At 42.7% G+C, this 17,672-nt stretch overlaps 1 pseudogene; it reads right to left on the reverse strand.

Moving 5' to 3' along the window:
• Positions 1-916: 916 nt before the first annotated feature.
• On the reverse strand, positions 917-3,070 carry LOC110162774 (glycogen [starch] synthase, liver-like; annotated as a pseudogene).
• Positions 3,071-17,672: the final 14,602 nt, after the last annotated feature.

The following is a 17,672-nucleotide window of genomic DNA, read 5'->3' on the forward strand; positions in this document are numbered from 1 at the left end:
TGATGCTCGGACAGCAGAATAAGAGGCAAGGAGCACATACTCAGGAAAGTCTTATCTCAATTTAAGTCAAAAGTTAAATCTGTAGGGTTTTACTCAAACCCAGTCATCTAATTCAGACGTGAGAATTGAAACTCAGCAAAGAGTAATAAAATCTAAGAAAATAGGAACATTTGTCAGAAGAGAAGTAAGCAAATCCATTTTACCAGTGATCGGAGACATGGGATGATGCAACATCCAATTTAACAAAGTATTTTCATTCAAATTTTGTCTTGTTTCAATTTCAATTCCTTTAGTTGGAAAAATTAAATCACTCTCTTAAGTGGGCTTATCAGTTTAAAAATGTCATTTGTATGTAGCCTTCAAAATTTAACTTTATTTTCTATTGCAAGGTATAGACGTAGTAAAACTTTGGCAATCCCAATTGCATAAGTATTATTTTTATCAGACAAGTGTCTCTTTCAGACAACTTAAATAATATATTACAAGTTTGTTCCTTATAGCAAAATTTACAAATTTTGGTGTTTCTCTTTTGTTCATTTCTGTGCTCATTGTCTCTTACCATATTGTTGGTTGCCAATTTGTTGTATCACGGCTTGTCAATTTGCTTGTCGGCTGTCCGAGGCCAGTTCAATACTTCTTATGGATAGAAACTATAACAGAACAGACAAAACAGACAAAAATTAGCATAATCAAAAATAAACACTAAAAATTAACATTAAGAATTTCTCAAAAGCATATGGCCTATACTCTCCTTCTACGTTTTTCTCCCTCTCTTCTCCTTCTATTCTGGAGTCCCAATGGCGGAAGGTAGTCAGAGTTGTCTCTCAGGGTCTCTGGTTCCAGCAATGTCTGGACTTTGTCGACTTTACTCCATCTTCATCCAGAGTAGAACAGAACATGACTGACATGTCAGTTACTGCCTCAGTTGGTTCTCCCATGACATCATGGTGTAGGATGGTAGCACGTTGAAGCACACTGTCCGTAGAGAAGACATGAAGTCACTTTGTACTGGCCTGGGAAGGCTCCACTGCGACCAGGTGTCAAGCGTGGACATAGAACCAGCACAGGTATCTCCAGTCGAGGCGCTCAGATGGGCGCTCAGTGCAGTTGTGTCGAATGATGTGTCGAAGGCAGGACTGTTGACAGAAGTTGAACATGAACTGTGTCAGCTGGTAACAGAGTCGTCTGCAGAGTGGAACCAGCAACCCACAATATCTCATATGCAGAGCAGTCAGTCACATGCTCTCCATGAAACAGCCAAATCTTAACAGGTGAGTGGTAACACTGGGAATGCCCCATGACGTGTGCACTCATCAGGAGTGTATCCCCAGAGCTCGTAGTGGGAGAGGAACTCTCCAGATCACAGCTGTATAAAGTTGTCGTAGTACATGGGCAGCAAGACTGGTAGAAGACAAGAACACTGGGTGGAAGATGATCTTTACCCAGTTGTTGCAGAGACTAGTGCAGCACACTTAGTCAGGATGGGGTTAACAGCATTGTCCAGCATATTGTAAGTAGTGACCACAGGCAGGCCACGTCTCTGTGTATCATGAATGTCTCTCCTCGTGATGGTGAAACCGTCACAGACTTGAATGAAGTTCATGTCAGGGATCTGACCTTTGAGCAAAGAGTCATAGAACTGCTGACCAGACTTGTCCTTCACAGGGTGAGCAGTGTCCCATTGCTGCTTGTAGATGGACTGACCCTTCAGTGACTCCACACTGAAGTCGTTGGTTTTAGGGGACATGATGAAAAAGACCACCAGAGTCACATCACTGCAGTGCAGCTTCTGTAGGTAGTTGAGGTGAAACAGACTCCAGGAAGATGTCAGCTCCTTTGTTGGAGAACTCGTAGCATCTGGTGATAAAGAAAAACAGAGTCTCGTCCAGGTTAAAGTTCAAATGTCCACAGAAGTGTCCTCACACAACTTGTGGTTTGCTTTTCTGGTGACATGAAAGTTCTGTAACTTGTGGATGGCTGAGAACTTTTTGACGTTTGAGACCTGTCAGCCTCTTCTTCAAGCGCTTTTTCAGAAAACCATCAACTGAATTAATGTGATAAATGCGATACATTGGGACATTGTGTATTCTTTCATTAAATTGCATTTTCAAATATTGTTTACCATGTGTAGCATATCCCTCTGAATGAAGTCTTGACACTTGAACTGGCGATTTTTAGATTTAAGGTCAATAAATCCTTCAAATCTGCTGTAAGAGCTAAAAAGAACACAAATACAATGTGTAAATACGCATTCACAAAACTTAACGGAAGTTTGATAAATATTTACATTAATCTAAACAACATTAAACAACAATAATAAAAACTAGAGACACAAAAAATTATTCAATGAAATATTTACATCAAAAATGTACCTTTGTGCCTCTTCAGAGGGAAAACTAAACAAAAAACTTACCAAAAAATACCAAAAATATATCATTTTTGCTCCACAACGTTTCTCCCCTCTCGTTGTCAAGGTAACCCCAAACATAAACCTTTCAAAATAAAAGCGCCAAACACAAACGGGCAAGTCAATAGTCAACAACAAAAAATGGTGCAACACAAAAAAAAAACAATCATAAAAGTCACAAGAGATTTCAACAAGACAAATTATACAATAGGTTATTTACACCATGAATTGAATATTGTTTAAGTATTGAAACATCAAGTCTATTATTTTGGTAGAGTTGATTACTATCGAATTTATTCTCATTTTGCAGTTTGTTTTCTCTTTAGAATGATTGTATTTTAGAATGATTGTTTCCTTTTCTCACGTTATCAATTTCTAAAAAGAAAATTGAACTTAGATGAAATTTGAAATCTCAATTTAGAAGCCAACATTGCCTTGTTGCAGTTCCAATGAAGATAATTTATTTAGAATTAACAATTTTAGTATTCACTTCTAATAACAGTTCATATTGCAATCCTTAATTAATTAAAGCAGGTTTCATAGGAAAATTCATGCTCATAAGAATAATACTGAGATAAAAAAGAATTAAGAAGGACTTCCGGTGAGGCACGAGGCAAGATGGCAGCAGCGCGCTGAGGTCCGAGCTAACCGGTACTTTCTCATGTACTTTGTAAACCCCATAAAGTTTTCTGAATAAATTGGAGGCGCACTTTTAATTAGTGGAAACAATGTCGTCAAGGAGAGAACAAACTTCGGTGAAAAAACAAGAGGCTAGTGGCAGCAAACAGTCCCGACCAGAGCTAACGGAGGAGCTAGCTGCGCTGATTAAGCAAACGCTGGCTGCCGAGATGACAACTTTGAACGAGAACGTCACCCAACAGATAAAAAGTTCCATTAAGGAGTCTCTAGCTCCCATTGAAAAAGCTTTGACCGAAAACGGTGGCATTTTGCGGTCAGTGGTGGAACAGATGGATTCTCATGCTAAGAAGTTCACTACTGTTTTTGGCAAAGTCGACAGCATTCAAGCTAACCTAAAAAAGAACCAAGCCGACACCGCACATTGTATGGAAGAAATAACGAAACTGCGGGAAGATTTGATTCAGCAAGAGGATAGAAACAGGAGAAATAATTTGAGGCTTATTAATTTGCCAACCGGGATAGAAGGTGGTGACGCCCGGGGGTACTTACAGAGGATGCTGTCCACCTGGATTCCGTCGCTGGGCGGCCCCCACGGATCTCCGGTGGAAATCGACAGAGCTCACCGGGTCTACTCAAACAACTCCTCGAAGCCCCAAACCATGATTTTCCGTCTCTTACGCTACACAGACCGGCAAGATATACTGGAGGGAGCGAGGAAAGCCAAACCAACTCTCCCAGACGGAACTCCGTTGTGGTTTTTCCCAGACTATAGCACAGCAATAAGCCGAAAGCGCCGCGGATTTAACGATATACGGGCCAAACTTCGGAGAAGAGGAATAGAGACGTTCCTGGTTTACCCAGCAATTCTTATGATGAAATACAACGGCAAGAAGTTGTCCTTTGAAACACCAAAACAAGCCGAGGATGCTTTGGATACAGTACTCCACGAGGATGAGGAGGAAGAGGAACGTGGTGAAGAGGAGCAGCAAGTTGATTCAGACTCTGGGTGAAGTACCAGAAATTTTGTTTAATTACTAGTATATTGCGGCGTACATATGTGGAGACTATTTCTGTTTTGTTCTTTTTCAAAGGACACAAGACTTCAGATTTTGTTTTACTATATTTTGATGTTACCACTATTTGCCTAAGGTTTGTATTTGTAAATGAATGGAGTTGGCGTAGTTTTATAGCGCGGTTGTTACGTTACTTTTGGGGTTCAATTGGTTGTTTTGTTTAATGAAGCGGGGGCGGAGTCGGGGATTAGCGTGGGACGTTGCCAAGCGGCACTCACGGATGCAACAGGAGGTATGTCGAAACGGGGAAAGGGACGCAGGGCAGGAAAGGGGGGAAGTGGGCAATGGGAGCAGAGGGGGGGAGGGGGGTGCCACCACCAGCAGTGAGAATAATGCACAAAATATTGGTGCACGCATTCCAAATTGTTTCAATGTATTGTCTTTGAATGTTCAAGGTTTAAATTCTCCCTATAAAAGATCTGAGATTTTAGATTTCCTCAAAAGAAAGAAAGTGGACATAGCAATGTTTCAGGAAACTCATCTGAGACCAAATGACGTAGATAGAATGCAGAATCGTGTGTACAAGCCAGTTGCATGGTCAGCCGATGGTACACGTACAAAAGGGGTCATGATCGTAATGAGAAGGAACTTGAATGTGGCAATTGAGAAAACTGGGTCTGATGATACAGGTAGAATGGCCTACTGTTGCTTGTGTATTCAGGGTAAAAAGATTGCATTTGTTAGTCTGTATGCACCAAATTCATTTGAAAGTGACTTTTTCCCTGCAATAACAAGGAGGCTGCTATCACTCTCAGATTACCAACTGTATATGGGGTGTGATATGAATGCCCAGGTGAACATGGAACTCGACAAATCAACATCTGTTTTTACAGGCCCTCAAAAGGCTGCTTCTAAGGCACTTAACACTTTTTTGACAGACCTAAATATAAAGGATGTATGGAGAATACATAACCCATCCGCAAAGGATTTTACCTTCTATTCAGCGAGGCACAAAACATTTTCCCGCATTGACTATATTTTAGTGTCTACTAATCTCTTACCCTCAGTTAGTACAGTAGAGATTTTACCAAGATACATATCAGACCATAACCCAATAATATCAACCTTTAACTATAGCATGGTAAAAAATAAAAATAGCAGATGGAGATTTAATATTACTCTTCTGAAGTGTGAGGAATTCTTGAAACAAATGCGGGCTCAGTTATCTGAATTTATCGCTCTAAATAAGGGTACAATTGAGGATAAGACATTAATATGGGCATCAATTAAGGGATGTATCCGAAATGGGGCAATACAATTTAGCTCAAATCTTCATAGACATAGATTGCAAAAAATTTCGAATTTAGAAAAAGAATGTAAAAATCTGGAAAGGGACATTGAAAGAGATCACACTGTGGCTAAAGCAAGTGCTCTCAAATCCAAACAAGCAGAGCTAAATGATTTATTACGAATTAGAGTTGAATATATGATGCAGGTGACAAGATCTAGATATTACTCAGAAAGTAGTAAACCAAGTCATCTCCTCGCCTTAACTTTGAAACAACAGGAAGCTAACAGAACTATTTCAGCCATTAAATGTACTCAGCGGGGAATATTAACCTCCACTGAAGACATAAACAAAATGTTTAAGGAATATTTTGAAAATTGGTATACTAGTGGTGGAGCACCTTTGGAAAATGACTTGGATGAATTTTTTGCAGGCCTCAACCTCCCAACCTTAACAGTAGAGGAAACTGAAAGTTTAGATGACCCTATAACATTAGAGGAATTATTAAAAGCGGTTAAAAGTACAAAGAAAGGCCGTACGTAAGGAATTGATGGAATTCCAGTCGAACTATACCATAAACTGTGAGACCTTCTGGGCCCAATTTGGCTGGAGGCAATAAATCATGCAATTAATATTGGCTCATTTCATCGTGACCTCAATACAGCCCTAATAACTGTTATACCGAAACCAGGAAAAGACCATCTTGAATGCGCAAATTATCGTCCAATTTCATTAATTAATGCTGATATAAAAATCTTCTCAAAAGTTTTAGCTAATAGATTGGAGCAAGTGGTAGGAAAAATAATTAATCCTGATCAAACAGGTTTCCTAAAACATCGTTTTCCTTCCGATAATGTTCACCGCCTGTTGCATATACTCAGTTCATCACACAAGATACCCCCAGCCTGTGGGCTGTTATTCTTAGATGCAGAAAAGGCGTTTGATCGCCTAGAATGGACATATTTGTGGAGAGTTTTAAAATAATTCAAATTTGAGGATAAGTATATTGGTATGATCCAAGCACTATATTCTAACCCATCAGCAAGGGTCTGTATAGGAGGGGGCTTATCTGAATTGTTTCAAATTGGTAGAGGAAGTAGACAGGGAGATCCACTATCACCTCTAGTGTTCAATCTGTGTATTGAACCACTGGCACAGCTAATTAGAAATTGTCCACAAATATCTCCAGTCACCATAGGTACATCTTCACACTCAGTGTTGCTGTATGCTGATGACACATTGATTATATGGCTGACATCCAACAATCTCTTCCCATTGTTTTGGATAAACTTAAGTATTTTGGGTATCTTTCAGGATATAAGGTGAATTACTCTAAATCAGCCCTAATGCTGATAAATATTGATAAACAAGATATTTCCCTCCCTTCTGAGGTGAGGTTGGTTACAGAAACTACTTACTTGGGCATTCAGATCAGACCTAATGTAGAGGTGACTGCACAAAACTGCTACCTTTCTGTCCTAAAGAAAATTGAAGATGACATTAGTAGGTGGGTGCACCTGCCAGCCTCAGTCCCGGCTCGTATAGCGACCGTCAAAATGAATGTATTACCTAGAATAAATTTTGTAAGTTCCATGATCCCTCTGCCTCCTCCCACAGGTTATTGGCAAAAACTTGATTCTTTGCTTTGAAAATACATTTGGAACGGCAAGCCCCCTGCTATTATATAGTCAGTTTTGCAGAGGAAAAGGACTAATGGTGGATGCGCGTGTCCCAACTTTAAACTTTATCACTGAGCTTTCATGTTGAGGAGTCTGTCCTATTGGTTGAAAGATAACAGTTCATCAGCATGGAAATCCATTGAAAGTAATCTTATTGAACCATTGAAGTTGAGGGACTTCCTCTTCCTGGGTCTCCCAGTCAAGAAATGTAAACTACGATATGGTCCAATTCTGACATATATGCTGGTAGTGTTTAGAGCAGTAGAAAGATACCTAAAGTGCAAGCAAAAATGGCATAAATTATCACCATTGTGGCACAACAGTAATTTTCTCTCAGGCGGGAAACCATTTATAAACAAAGAGTGGGATAGTAAAGGTATTACGGTGTTACAAGATATTAATGGGGAGGAGTCCATCCTCAGCTTTCAGGAGCTGGTGTCAAAATATAATGTGAACAAACACTCTTTATTTTTCTATTTTAGAATAAGGTCAGCATGTAAAACCTACAAAGTCCTGGGGAGTAGAATTGGAAGACCACCCCATCTCAAAATGATTACAGGAAACCTCTAAAAGATTAGTGTCGTATATATATGATCAGTTATTGAATCAATGTACAATGCCATCAATGGGAATGAAAGCATGGGAAGGAGAGAAATCAAGTGAATTGTTCAAACCTGATTGGGAATTAACTTGGCGTAAGATTGAGAGCATCTAAAAATGCCAACCACCGTTATATACATTTGAAGTATTGCCATAGAGCATACCTAACCCCAGTTGTGAGGCATAAGATGGGGGTAGCACCTGATCCTTACTGTTCCTATTGTCTCCCGGGGACTGTAGGTTCCTTTATTCATGTTGTATGGGAATGCCCAGCAGTTCAGGAACTTTGGGGAAAAGTGGTGAATTACCTTAGCACATTAACAGGAGTAAATCTACCAATGGATCCAACAGTTCACATTTTGGACGATGACTCACAAATATCTCTCCAGAATAAGACACGCAAAGTTTGGCTGGCAGGTCTCACAGCAGCGAAGAAGATTATTGCCCAAAGATGGAAAAGTAATGACGTGTCATTTACTCATTGGCTTCATTGTTTTATGGACATTGCTTTCATGGAACTATTTTCAGCACGGATTAACAATGCAGTACTGAATACAACTGAATTATGGACTCAACTAATAAGAAAACTGGAAACAATTATGTTAAAATGATACTGAACTCACTCTGTTAATATAACATATATTTGTGTTATTATAGAGCTGGTTGGTGGCAAGGGAATGGGGGGGTGGTTGGGGAGGAAAAGAAAGGGAAGGGAGGGGGGAGGAAGGGGGGATGAGAAAGGAAGAGTGGAAGGAGGGGAGGAGTGGGAGGGGGGAGGAGCGGGGGGAGTGGGAGGAGGAGGGAGGGAGAAGAGGGAAGTGGGAAGTGGAGGGATGGGAGGTGCGGGAGGGGAAGTGAGGGAGGGAGGAAAGGGTGGAGAGAAAGGGGAGGGGAGGAGGGAGAGGAGGGGAGGAAGGGGGGGGGGAGGTTAGGTTAATGGAAAATAAGAAAAAACACATGACATGTATAATGGAATGTATATGTTGTAATATTCTTAATAAAAAAAAATAATGATTAAAAAAAAAAAGAATTAAGAAGGTTTGGACAAACTAAACTAGCAGAAATAAAACAAAGCTAAACTAAATATAACTAGGATTAAATTAGAACTAAACTAATACTAATTCGGGATTAAAGCAGATCCAACTCAGACCTAAACCAAGACCAGATCAACTATAAACCATATTTAAATTTGGATTGAATTTATAAACCAGCATTGAATCAGAACCAAACCAAGACTAGACCGGATCCTAATCAGAATCTTAACACTAGTCGCTTCTGTTCAACACTACAAAACCTAAATCAGCTAACAATTACAACCATACCTCGGTTTTCATCATTTCCTCACTGACACACAACTCAGAGCCCACTGGGTACATGCAATTAGAAGATGAGGGCACCAAATTCACGATGATTCCAAACTAAACATTTCATAAGCAGTTTGACTTTTGGGCTAGGGCGGGAAAACATTTTAATGTTCAAGATTCAAGATTTAAAGTGTGTATTGCCATGTGCGCAGTAAGGAAATGCATTGCGGTCCACCCACTTCTCCCGATGTGAGATATAAAAAAATAACATATATAAAATACAGTAGTTACAACTTAAATGTCAAACCGGAGCTGTTGGCACTGCGACATGTGGGGACCAGGACCGAACCAAGACTAGACCTGGTTCAGTCCTGTTTCAGTCTTGGTTCAGTCCTGGTTTAGTGCTGGTTCAGTCATGGTTTAGACCTGGTTAAGACTAGGGTTCATATTTATTTCATACAATGCTTTTGTTTTATTGACATATTTAAAATATTAATACATTTAAGTAAATATTTGTATTGGCCATATTGTAGACTCAATGTCATGACATATTTGAGCCACTAGGGGAGGCAGTGCTCCCCCTGACCCCCGCAAACTCTGCCTATGGCACATATGTATGCAGTATTCATTTTACCGCTGATCACATTTACTTCAGTGGGTTTTGTCACACACATAGGTAGTTGAGCCCTGTGTCGGTAACTACACTGGAAGTTGTAATCACATCTTTCCAAACGTCTTGACGTAAGCATGAATAGAACCTGTTGACTACATTGGAAAACATCTCCCCTCTTTCTATAAGTGCTCTAGTGAGTCTTGTGATTTTGGACCTAAAATGTTCGTATTAACCCGCTCTACATGATCCTGGTGTTTTAATTTTTGCTGTTGTTTTTGTTTGTAATATTCTTAATATGGACCTGACTCTAAATTGCTGCTATAACTGCTAGTCTCGTGAACTTCATTTGACTGGAGCTGAACGCTATGAGGTCTCACACTCCCTTAGTCCACTTGTTTATATAATCTATGAATGTAAGATGCCAAAAGTGCAAGGTTGACAATAAAAAAGGTTTAAAAAGCCAATAATCAATGAAAGAATATTGTTTTGCCCTAAAAATGTTTGGGATGTTGTTTTTTACATTTGTTTTTACCAGTAGATTGTATTTGTTGTTGCCTGTCTTTTATTTTGGAGGTCTCTTGACAGACAGGAAGTCATGACAGGAAGTTAGCTTTATGTTGTTTTTGTTTGCCCTGAGCAGCACATGTGTTCATCCTTTAACATCTGCCTTTTTGTTTGTGCCTTTGACCTCACTGTCTGTAAGTTGTTTTTTATACAGATAAGAAGTATAATATCCTTGCTTTATTTGTTATGGATGGTTATTAGAAATGCATTTTTATTGAAGATTAAGTATCATATGGTGTAGTAGCTTGTAGTTAAGCTAACCTCTGTTATATTTTGCACTGCGCTAAATGCAGCTTTTTATGTTTTGCAGTTTTACTCTGTTTTTGGAACCTTTGTGGAGAAATAAATTGGAGCTATGGATGCTACATCGTGACTCTGCGCATGTTTCCAAAAAGGAGTTACGCTTACCGCTAAATTGTGTTAGAAACACGCAAGGAGAGCGGAATAAATATAAAAAAAATTTTAAACTCACAAAGAGTTGACCAAAGTTGAAATCCTTTAGGAAAGAGTTGGATGCCTGAGATGTGGAGATAAAGCTACTGAAGTATTTCCTGTTTTCCTTTGCGATAAATAAAAGTGCCTTGGACATGTTCCTGTGTAAATCTACAAAAGAAACATTTGTGATAGTGTTAAGTGTTTGTGGCCTCCAGCTCCACTTTTTCCCTTTGAGTTCTGAGGATGAATTGAGTTGGAAAGTCCCTTCATCACATGTCATGTGATATTAGACACATACATCATGGAGATAGTGAGTATGGAAAAGATTTACACGTGGTCTTTACTAGTACATTTGGTTTCTCTATTGTTGAAATGCTGCTTTGATGAATATTGGCCATGAAGTAGCTCTGATTAAAACGAATCTTCTGCAGTACATCTTATCCTACATTATGTGGGAGCTGGAAAGTTGAAACAAAATTCAAATATCAAAAGGTAATATTGATGGAACTTAATTTTGAATGCAAGAAATTATTGCGCTTTTATACCAACCAACGTACTTACCATGTGTTCGTATGTGTAACTCTTTCTTTTATTAAGGCTATTATTCTTGTCTTCCTTGGGAAGAATGGATGTCCCAATAAATCATGAGATATTAAAAGTAAAGTAAAGATCAAGTTTATAATTTAAAACAATGTGCTGCCAAACAGGTAAAAGGTCAAACTTTATATTGGTGTTTTTATTCTGCTTTGTTCTGGATACAGATTTTTGCACTCTGTCAGAAAGTTGACATTTCTTTGAGTGAAAAATAGTTGGTTACATAAAACAACATTATGAGCAATTAACATCACAGAGTGCAGTGAAGCTTTAAGAGAACAAACCTAAAAGACAGTATTAAGTAATTTTGCCTGAAGTTAGATCTGTAATTCACTTAATAATTGGTCTGAGGAATGAAATAAGTTGTTTTAGAGAATGTACTGTAATATTTTTGGTTATGTTATATAAGATCACATTTTCTACCTGATATTAATGCATGTCCTTATTTTTATTTTTTCATAGTTTATCTTATTTACTTACTTTGTTTGATGTTGCACCAAGCACTGAAGAAAGTTGATAATTTGTGAATTGTGTTCACTGAAATGGGGCAATAAAACTTCTGATTCTGAAGATTTCAAATACCAAATCCAACATAAATTGTATTTTGTTTGTATATTAGATTTTTTAGTTTCTGCAATGTAAAAACACTAACACTAATAATACACAATTTACAGCCTTAATAAAAGAAAGAAAAAAAAGGTTTAAAGTTTATTGAGAAGGATTCAAGCTTAGTAATAACCTAGACCTTTTTCACAATGGTCACAAGTGCTTCACGATGTGATATTTATTGTGATATTGTGGGAAAGCTCATGATATGGTCTGGAGACTTACGATTAGAGATGTAACAATATCCAAATCTCTATTATTTTCACAATATACATCTCACTGTACAAGATTTATTTTGATATCTTGTGGCGCTAACAAAACTGTTAATATGCTACTTTTTCCTCTTAAAATGCCTTGACAAGATTTAATCCAAAGAACTAAGACTTAAAAGTGCTTACAGCTCTATTTTTTCTTGTAGTCTACACTGAAATGGAGCAAAAGATCATGGTGTATGTAGTTCCATCTGCCTTCTTTTAGCTATTACTACACCTTAACTTTTCATTTAAGCAAAGAGACTTGTAATTCGACATATAGTGATGGTCCACGATATTATTGTGAGAACTTTGACGATGCGATATCACGATATTTTGGTTATTCTTACATCCCTACTGCCTATGTTAATATCTACATCATGAAATCCATTTTTAATTCTAGAATCAGTCAGAAGTAACAAGTTACTTATGTTTTATTCATGACTATAACTTTAGGTTTGCTCAGTAGTTCTCTAGTAGTTCTTTCTTACCTTGATTGTTGTGGACAGAATATGCCCTTTGTGGACGTTGCTGGTTGAAGATTTGGTGATGGGGCAGATTTATGAAGCTGGTGGAAAATAAGTGAGACATTTCTACAGCCCCTCCTTGAACCGTCACCTTATCGTGGTGGAGGGGTTTGAGTGCCCGAATGATCCCGGGAGCTATGTTGTCTGGGGCTTCATGCCCCTGGTAGGGTCACCCAAGGCAAACAGGTCCGGGGGGACGGGTCAGACGAAGAACGGTTCAGAAGCCCTATATGATGATGTCCACTCAGAGGCCAGCGACGTCGCCTGGATTGGCGTCACCGGGGCCTCACCCTGGAGCCAGGCCTGGGGTGGGTGCTCGTCAGCGAGCCTGCCGGGCTTAGCCCAAAGGAGCGACGTGGGGCCGTCCTCACGTGGGCCCACCATCCGCAGGAGGATCCATATGGGGCCGGTGCATAGAGATCTGGGCAGCAGTCGACGGCGGGGGCCTCGGCGACCGGATCTCCGGACATGGAGACTAGCTCTGGGGACATGGAATGTCACCTCGCTGGGGGGGAAGGAGCCTGAGCTTGTGTGGGAGGTTGAGCTTTACTGACTAGATATAGTCGGCCTCACCTCCACGCACAGTTTGGGCTCTGGAACCCAACTCCTTGAGAGGGGTTGGACTCTCCATTTCTCTGGTGTTGGCCGCGGGGAGCGGCGGCGGGCTGGTGTGGGCCTGCTCATTGCCCCACAGCTCAGCCGCTGTGTGTTGGAGTTCACCCCGGTGAACGAGAGGGTCGCGTCCCTGTACCTTTGGGTCGGGGACAGGTCTCTCACTGTGGTGTCGGCCTACGGGCCGAACAGCAGTGCTGAGTACCCGGCCTTCTTGGAGTCCTTGGGAGGGGTACTAGACAGTGCACCGACCGGGGACTCCGTTGTTCTCCTGGGGGACTTCAACCCCTACGTGGGCAACGACAGTGACACTTGGAGAGGGGTGATTGGGAGGAACGGCCTCCCTGATCTGAACCCGAGCGGTGTTTTGTTATTGGACTTCTGTGCTACTCACAGTTTGTCCATAACAAACACCATGTTCTAGCACAAGGGTGTCCATAAGTGCACGTGGCACCAGGACACCCTAGGCTGGAGGTCAATGATAGACTTTGTAGTCGTGTCATCTGACCTCCGGCCGCGTGTCTTGGACACTCGGGTGAAGAGAGGAGCTGAGCTGTCAACTGATCACCACCAGGTTGTGAGTTGGGTTCGCTGGCGGAGGAGGAAGCCAGAAAGACCTGGCAGGCCCAAGCATGTAGTGAGGATCTGCTGGGAACGTCTGGCGGAGCCCTCTGTCAGAGGGACTTTCAACTCGCACCTCTGGGAGGACTTCTCCTGGATTCCGGGGGAGGCTGGAGATATGGAGTCCGAGTGGGCTTCATTCTTGGCCTCTATTGTCGATGCGGCTGCTCGGAGCTGTGGGCATAAGGTCTGTGGTGCCTGTCGCGGCGGCAGTCCCCGAACCCAGTGGTGGACATCGGAAGTAAGGGATGCTGTCAAGCTGAAGAAGGAGTCCTATCGGGCCTTGCTGGCTCGGGGGACTCCTGAAGCAGCTGATGGGTACCTGCGGGCCAAGCGTGCTGCAGCCCGTGTGGTCGCGGAGGCAAAAACTCGGAGCTGGGGGTAGTTCGGGGAGGCCATGGAGAAGGACTATCGGACGGCCTCAAAGAGATTCTGGCAAACCGTCTGGCGCCTCAGGAGGGGGAAGCAGTTCTTCGCCAACACCGTTTACAGTGCGGGGAGAGAGCTGCTGACCTCGACTGGGGACGTTGTCCGGCAGTGGAAGGAATACTTTGAGGATCTCCTCAATCCCACCGTCACATCTTCCGAGGAGGAGGCCGAGGCTGGGGACTCGGAGGCGGACTCATCCATCACCCTGGCTGAAGTCACTGAGGTGGTTGGCAAGCTCCTTGGTGGCAAGGCTCCGGGGTTGGATGAGATCCGTCCTGAGTACCTTAAGTCTCTGGACGTTGCAGGGCTGTCTTGGCTGACACGCCTCTTCAACATCGCATGGCGGTCGGGGACAGTACCTCTGGACTGGCAAACCGGGGTGGTGGTCCCTCCGTATAAGAAGGGGGACCGGAGGGTGTGTTCCAACTATAGGGGGATCACACTCCTCAGCCTTCCCGGTAAGGTCTATGCCAGGGTACTGGAGAGGAGAATCCGGCCGATAGTCGAACCTCGGATCCAGGAGGAGCAGTGTGGTTTTCGTCCTGGCCAAGGAACACTGGACCAGCTCTACACTCTCCATCGGGTGCTCGAGGGTTCATGGGAGTTTGCCTAACCAGTCCACATGTGGTTTGTGGACTTGGAGAAGGCATTCGACCGTGTCCCTCGTGGTGTCCTGTGGGGGGTGCTCTGGGAGTATGGGGTTCGGGGTCCTTTGCTAAGGGCTGTCCGGTCTCTGTATGACCGGAGCAGGAGCTGTGTTCGCATTGCCGGCAGTAAGTCAGACCTGTTCCCGGTGCATGATGGACTCCGCCAGGGCTGCCCTTTGTCACCGGTTCTGTTCATTGTGTTTATGGACAGAATTTCTAGGCGCAGCCGGGGACTGGAGGGGGTCCGGTTTGGGGACCACAGGATTTCATCCCTGCTGTTTGCGGACGATGTTATCCTGTTGGCTTCATCGAACCAGGACCTGCAATGTGCACTGGGGCGGTTTGCAGCCAAGTGTGAAGCAGCTGGGATGAAGATCAGCTCTTCTAAGTCTGAGGCCATGGTTCTCGACCGGAAAAAGGTGGCTTGCCCTCTCCGGGTGGGTGGAGAGTCCCTGCCTCAAGTGGAGGAGTTCAAGTATCTCGGGGTCTTGTTCACGAGTGAGGGGAGGACGGAACGTGAGATTGACAGGCGGATCGGTGCAGCTTCGGCAGTGATGCGGTCGCTGTATCGGACCGTTGTGGTGAAGAGGGAGCTGAGCTGAAAGGCGAAGCTCTCGATTACCGGTCAGTCTTCATTCCTAGTCTCACCTATGGTCATGAGCTCTGGGTAGTGACCGAAAGGACGAGATCGCGGATACAAGCGCTTGAAATGAGTTTCCTCCGCAGGGTGGCTGGGCGCTCCCTTAGAGATAGAGTGAGGAGCTCAGTCACACGGGAGGAGCTTGGAGTAGAGCCGCTGCTCCTCCACGTCGAGAGGAGCCAGTTGAGGTGGCTCGGGCATCTGTTTCGGATGCCTCCTGGGCGCCTCCCTCGGGAGGTGTTCCGGGCATGTCCCACTGGGAGGAGGCCCCGGGGAAGACCCAGGAAACGCTAGAGGGACTATGTCTCTCGGCTGGCCTGGGAACGCCTCAGGGTCCCCCCGGAGGAGCTGGAGGACGTGTCTGGGGTGAAGGAAGTCTGGGAGTCCCTGCTTAGGCTGCTGCCCCCGCGACCCGGCCCCGGATAAGCGGACGAAAATGGATGGATGGATGGACATTTCTACAGATATTTTACCATAGAAAAGTATTAACGTAAATAACCTAGGGTGACCATATTTCCATTTGTGAAAACCCGGACACCTTACCGGGGGTGGGAGATGGGGCCTCGATATTGAGCAACTCCCATCCTGCAACCTGTGCACATGGCCTCCCACTTGTCCTGACCAGGATGGGAAATGGAGAATTTCTTGTACAAGTCATTGTTAAATGCGCATGCTTTGGCATGTTGGCATGCTTTGGCATGTTGCAGGCTGACCGACTGTTTGTGTCAGCTCACTCCTTCAGAGAGCTACGAGAGCCACTCAATTTAGTGGCCCCAATGAAAGATCATGGAAACCTGGACATTTCCACCACAAAAAAACCCCCCAAAACAAACAAAAACCCGGACACCCAGGACAGGACGCAAAAAACGGACATGCCCGGGGAAAAACAGGCGTTTGGTCACCCTATGTTTACCCTACATCGCAGCACTTCCAGTTGTTGTGAAAAAGGCCTATATGGGCTCAATCATTCTTAACAGAGCGAAAGTAATAATAATAATAATAATAATAATAATAATAATAATAATAATAATAATAATAAAAATAAATAAATAAATAAAGTAACCTTGAACTTTGAATTAAAGGGTAGTTATTATAAAGTGTTATGCAAACATCCCATATAAGTGAAATAAATGTACTAAAATCACTCCAACCAATTGTTCTGACCAAGCTCGATATTTTCATAGAGATTTAATAGTTCATAAATTCAGCTCTTTTGTTGGTGTGAGCATTCCTTCGCCTCTCCGTCAGTAGCTATCGGAGCACCGAGGTTTAAACAAATACACGTTATAATGAATGTACGGGGATCTCTGACTGATGACTATGGAGCTGGAACAACAGCTCTCAGGCCAAAGGACGGACTTATCACATGAGAAAAGAAAAACAAAGACGCAGGCGGAACAGCATGGAGCAGGAGCACTTCGCTGCAGCGGAGACTAGCACACTTCCTCTGTTTATACCAATAGGATTTCTAATGAGATTGAAGCATGGTGTTTATTTAAAGTTTGGATTGCATTTGACAGGGTCCTCTTGTCATATTTATGAGTTAATAGCAGCCGTACATTCAGGGGCTTATCTGGGCTCCATGACGATAGCGGTGATTTGTAGAAAACTGTTACGCCAATGTTTTTGTTACTGAAAGACTGAATCACACGCTTTTGGTAATGACTTCAATGATATGGGCTATTAGTCTGCACTGTTTACACCTTTACTGTAAAAGATTCCCAAGACTCCAGAAGGAATGACCTAAATAGTGCATTTTAGTCCTTGTGAAAATTGAGAGTACGGCGTTGTTTTGTAGTGGTGTGGGCCATAACCCCCTGGTGGGTCATGAAGGGACTGCAGGTACATCCTTATTGGGCTGTTAGTAAGTGAAAGAAATTAGAAAGTGGCCTCGCATTTCTGGAGGAGGAACATGTACTTGTATCCCGGGAGATGTCTGAATGTTCCTCAGTATGGTATTTAAAGGTGCACTATGTAACCTTTCTGGAGGGGGTCTGCAATTTGTTTGTCTCCATGGAGATGTTAATGCTTTGATTTAAATCGTCCCCTGCATGGTATTAAACTAATCCATCTTCCCTTTATTGAACTACTATCTTATATCAAAAACATCCATTCTTACTGTGAGTGGGTCTTTCGCCTCTCCACAAATCTAATCTGTAATTTGTACAGTGTTAGACGTATGTAATTCATACATTTAGGCCTG

Source organism: Boleophthalmus pectinirostris, unplaced genomic scaffold, assembly GCF_026225935.1.
Source record: "Boleophthalmus pectinirostris isolate CB_2022bp ecotype Guang Dong unplaced genomic scaffold, ASM2622593v1 HiC_scaffold_13, whole genome shotgun sequence".
Taxonomy (NCBI): domain Eukaryota; kingdom Metazoa; phylum Chordata; class Actinopteri; order Gobiiformes; family Gobiidae; genus Boleophthalmus; species Boleophthalmus pectinirostris.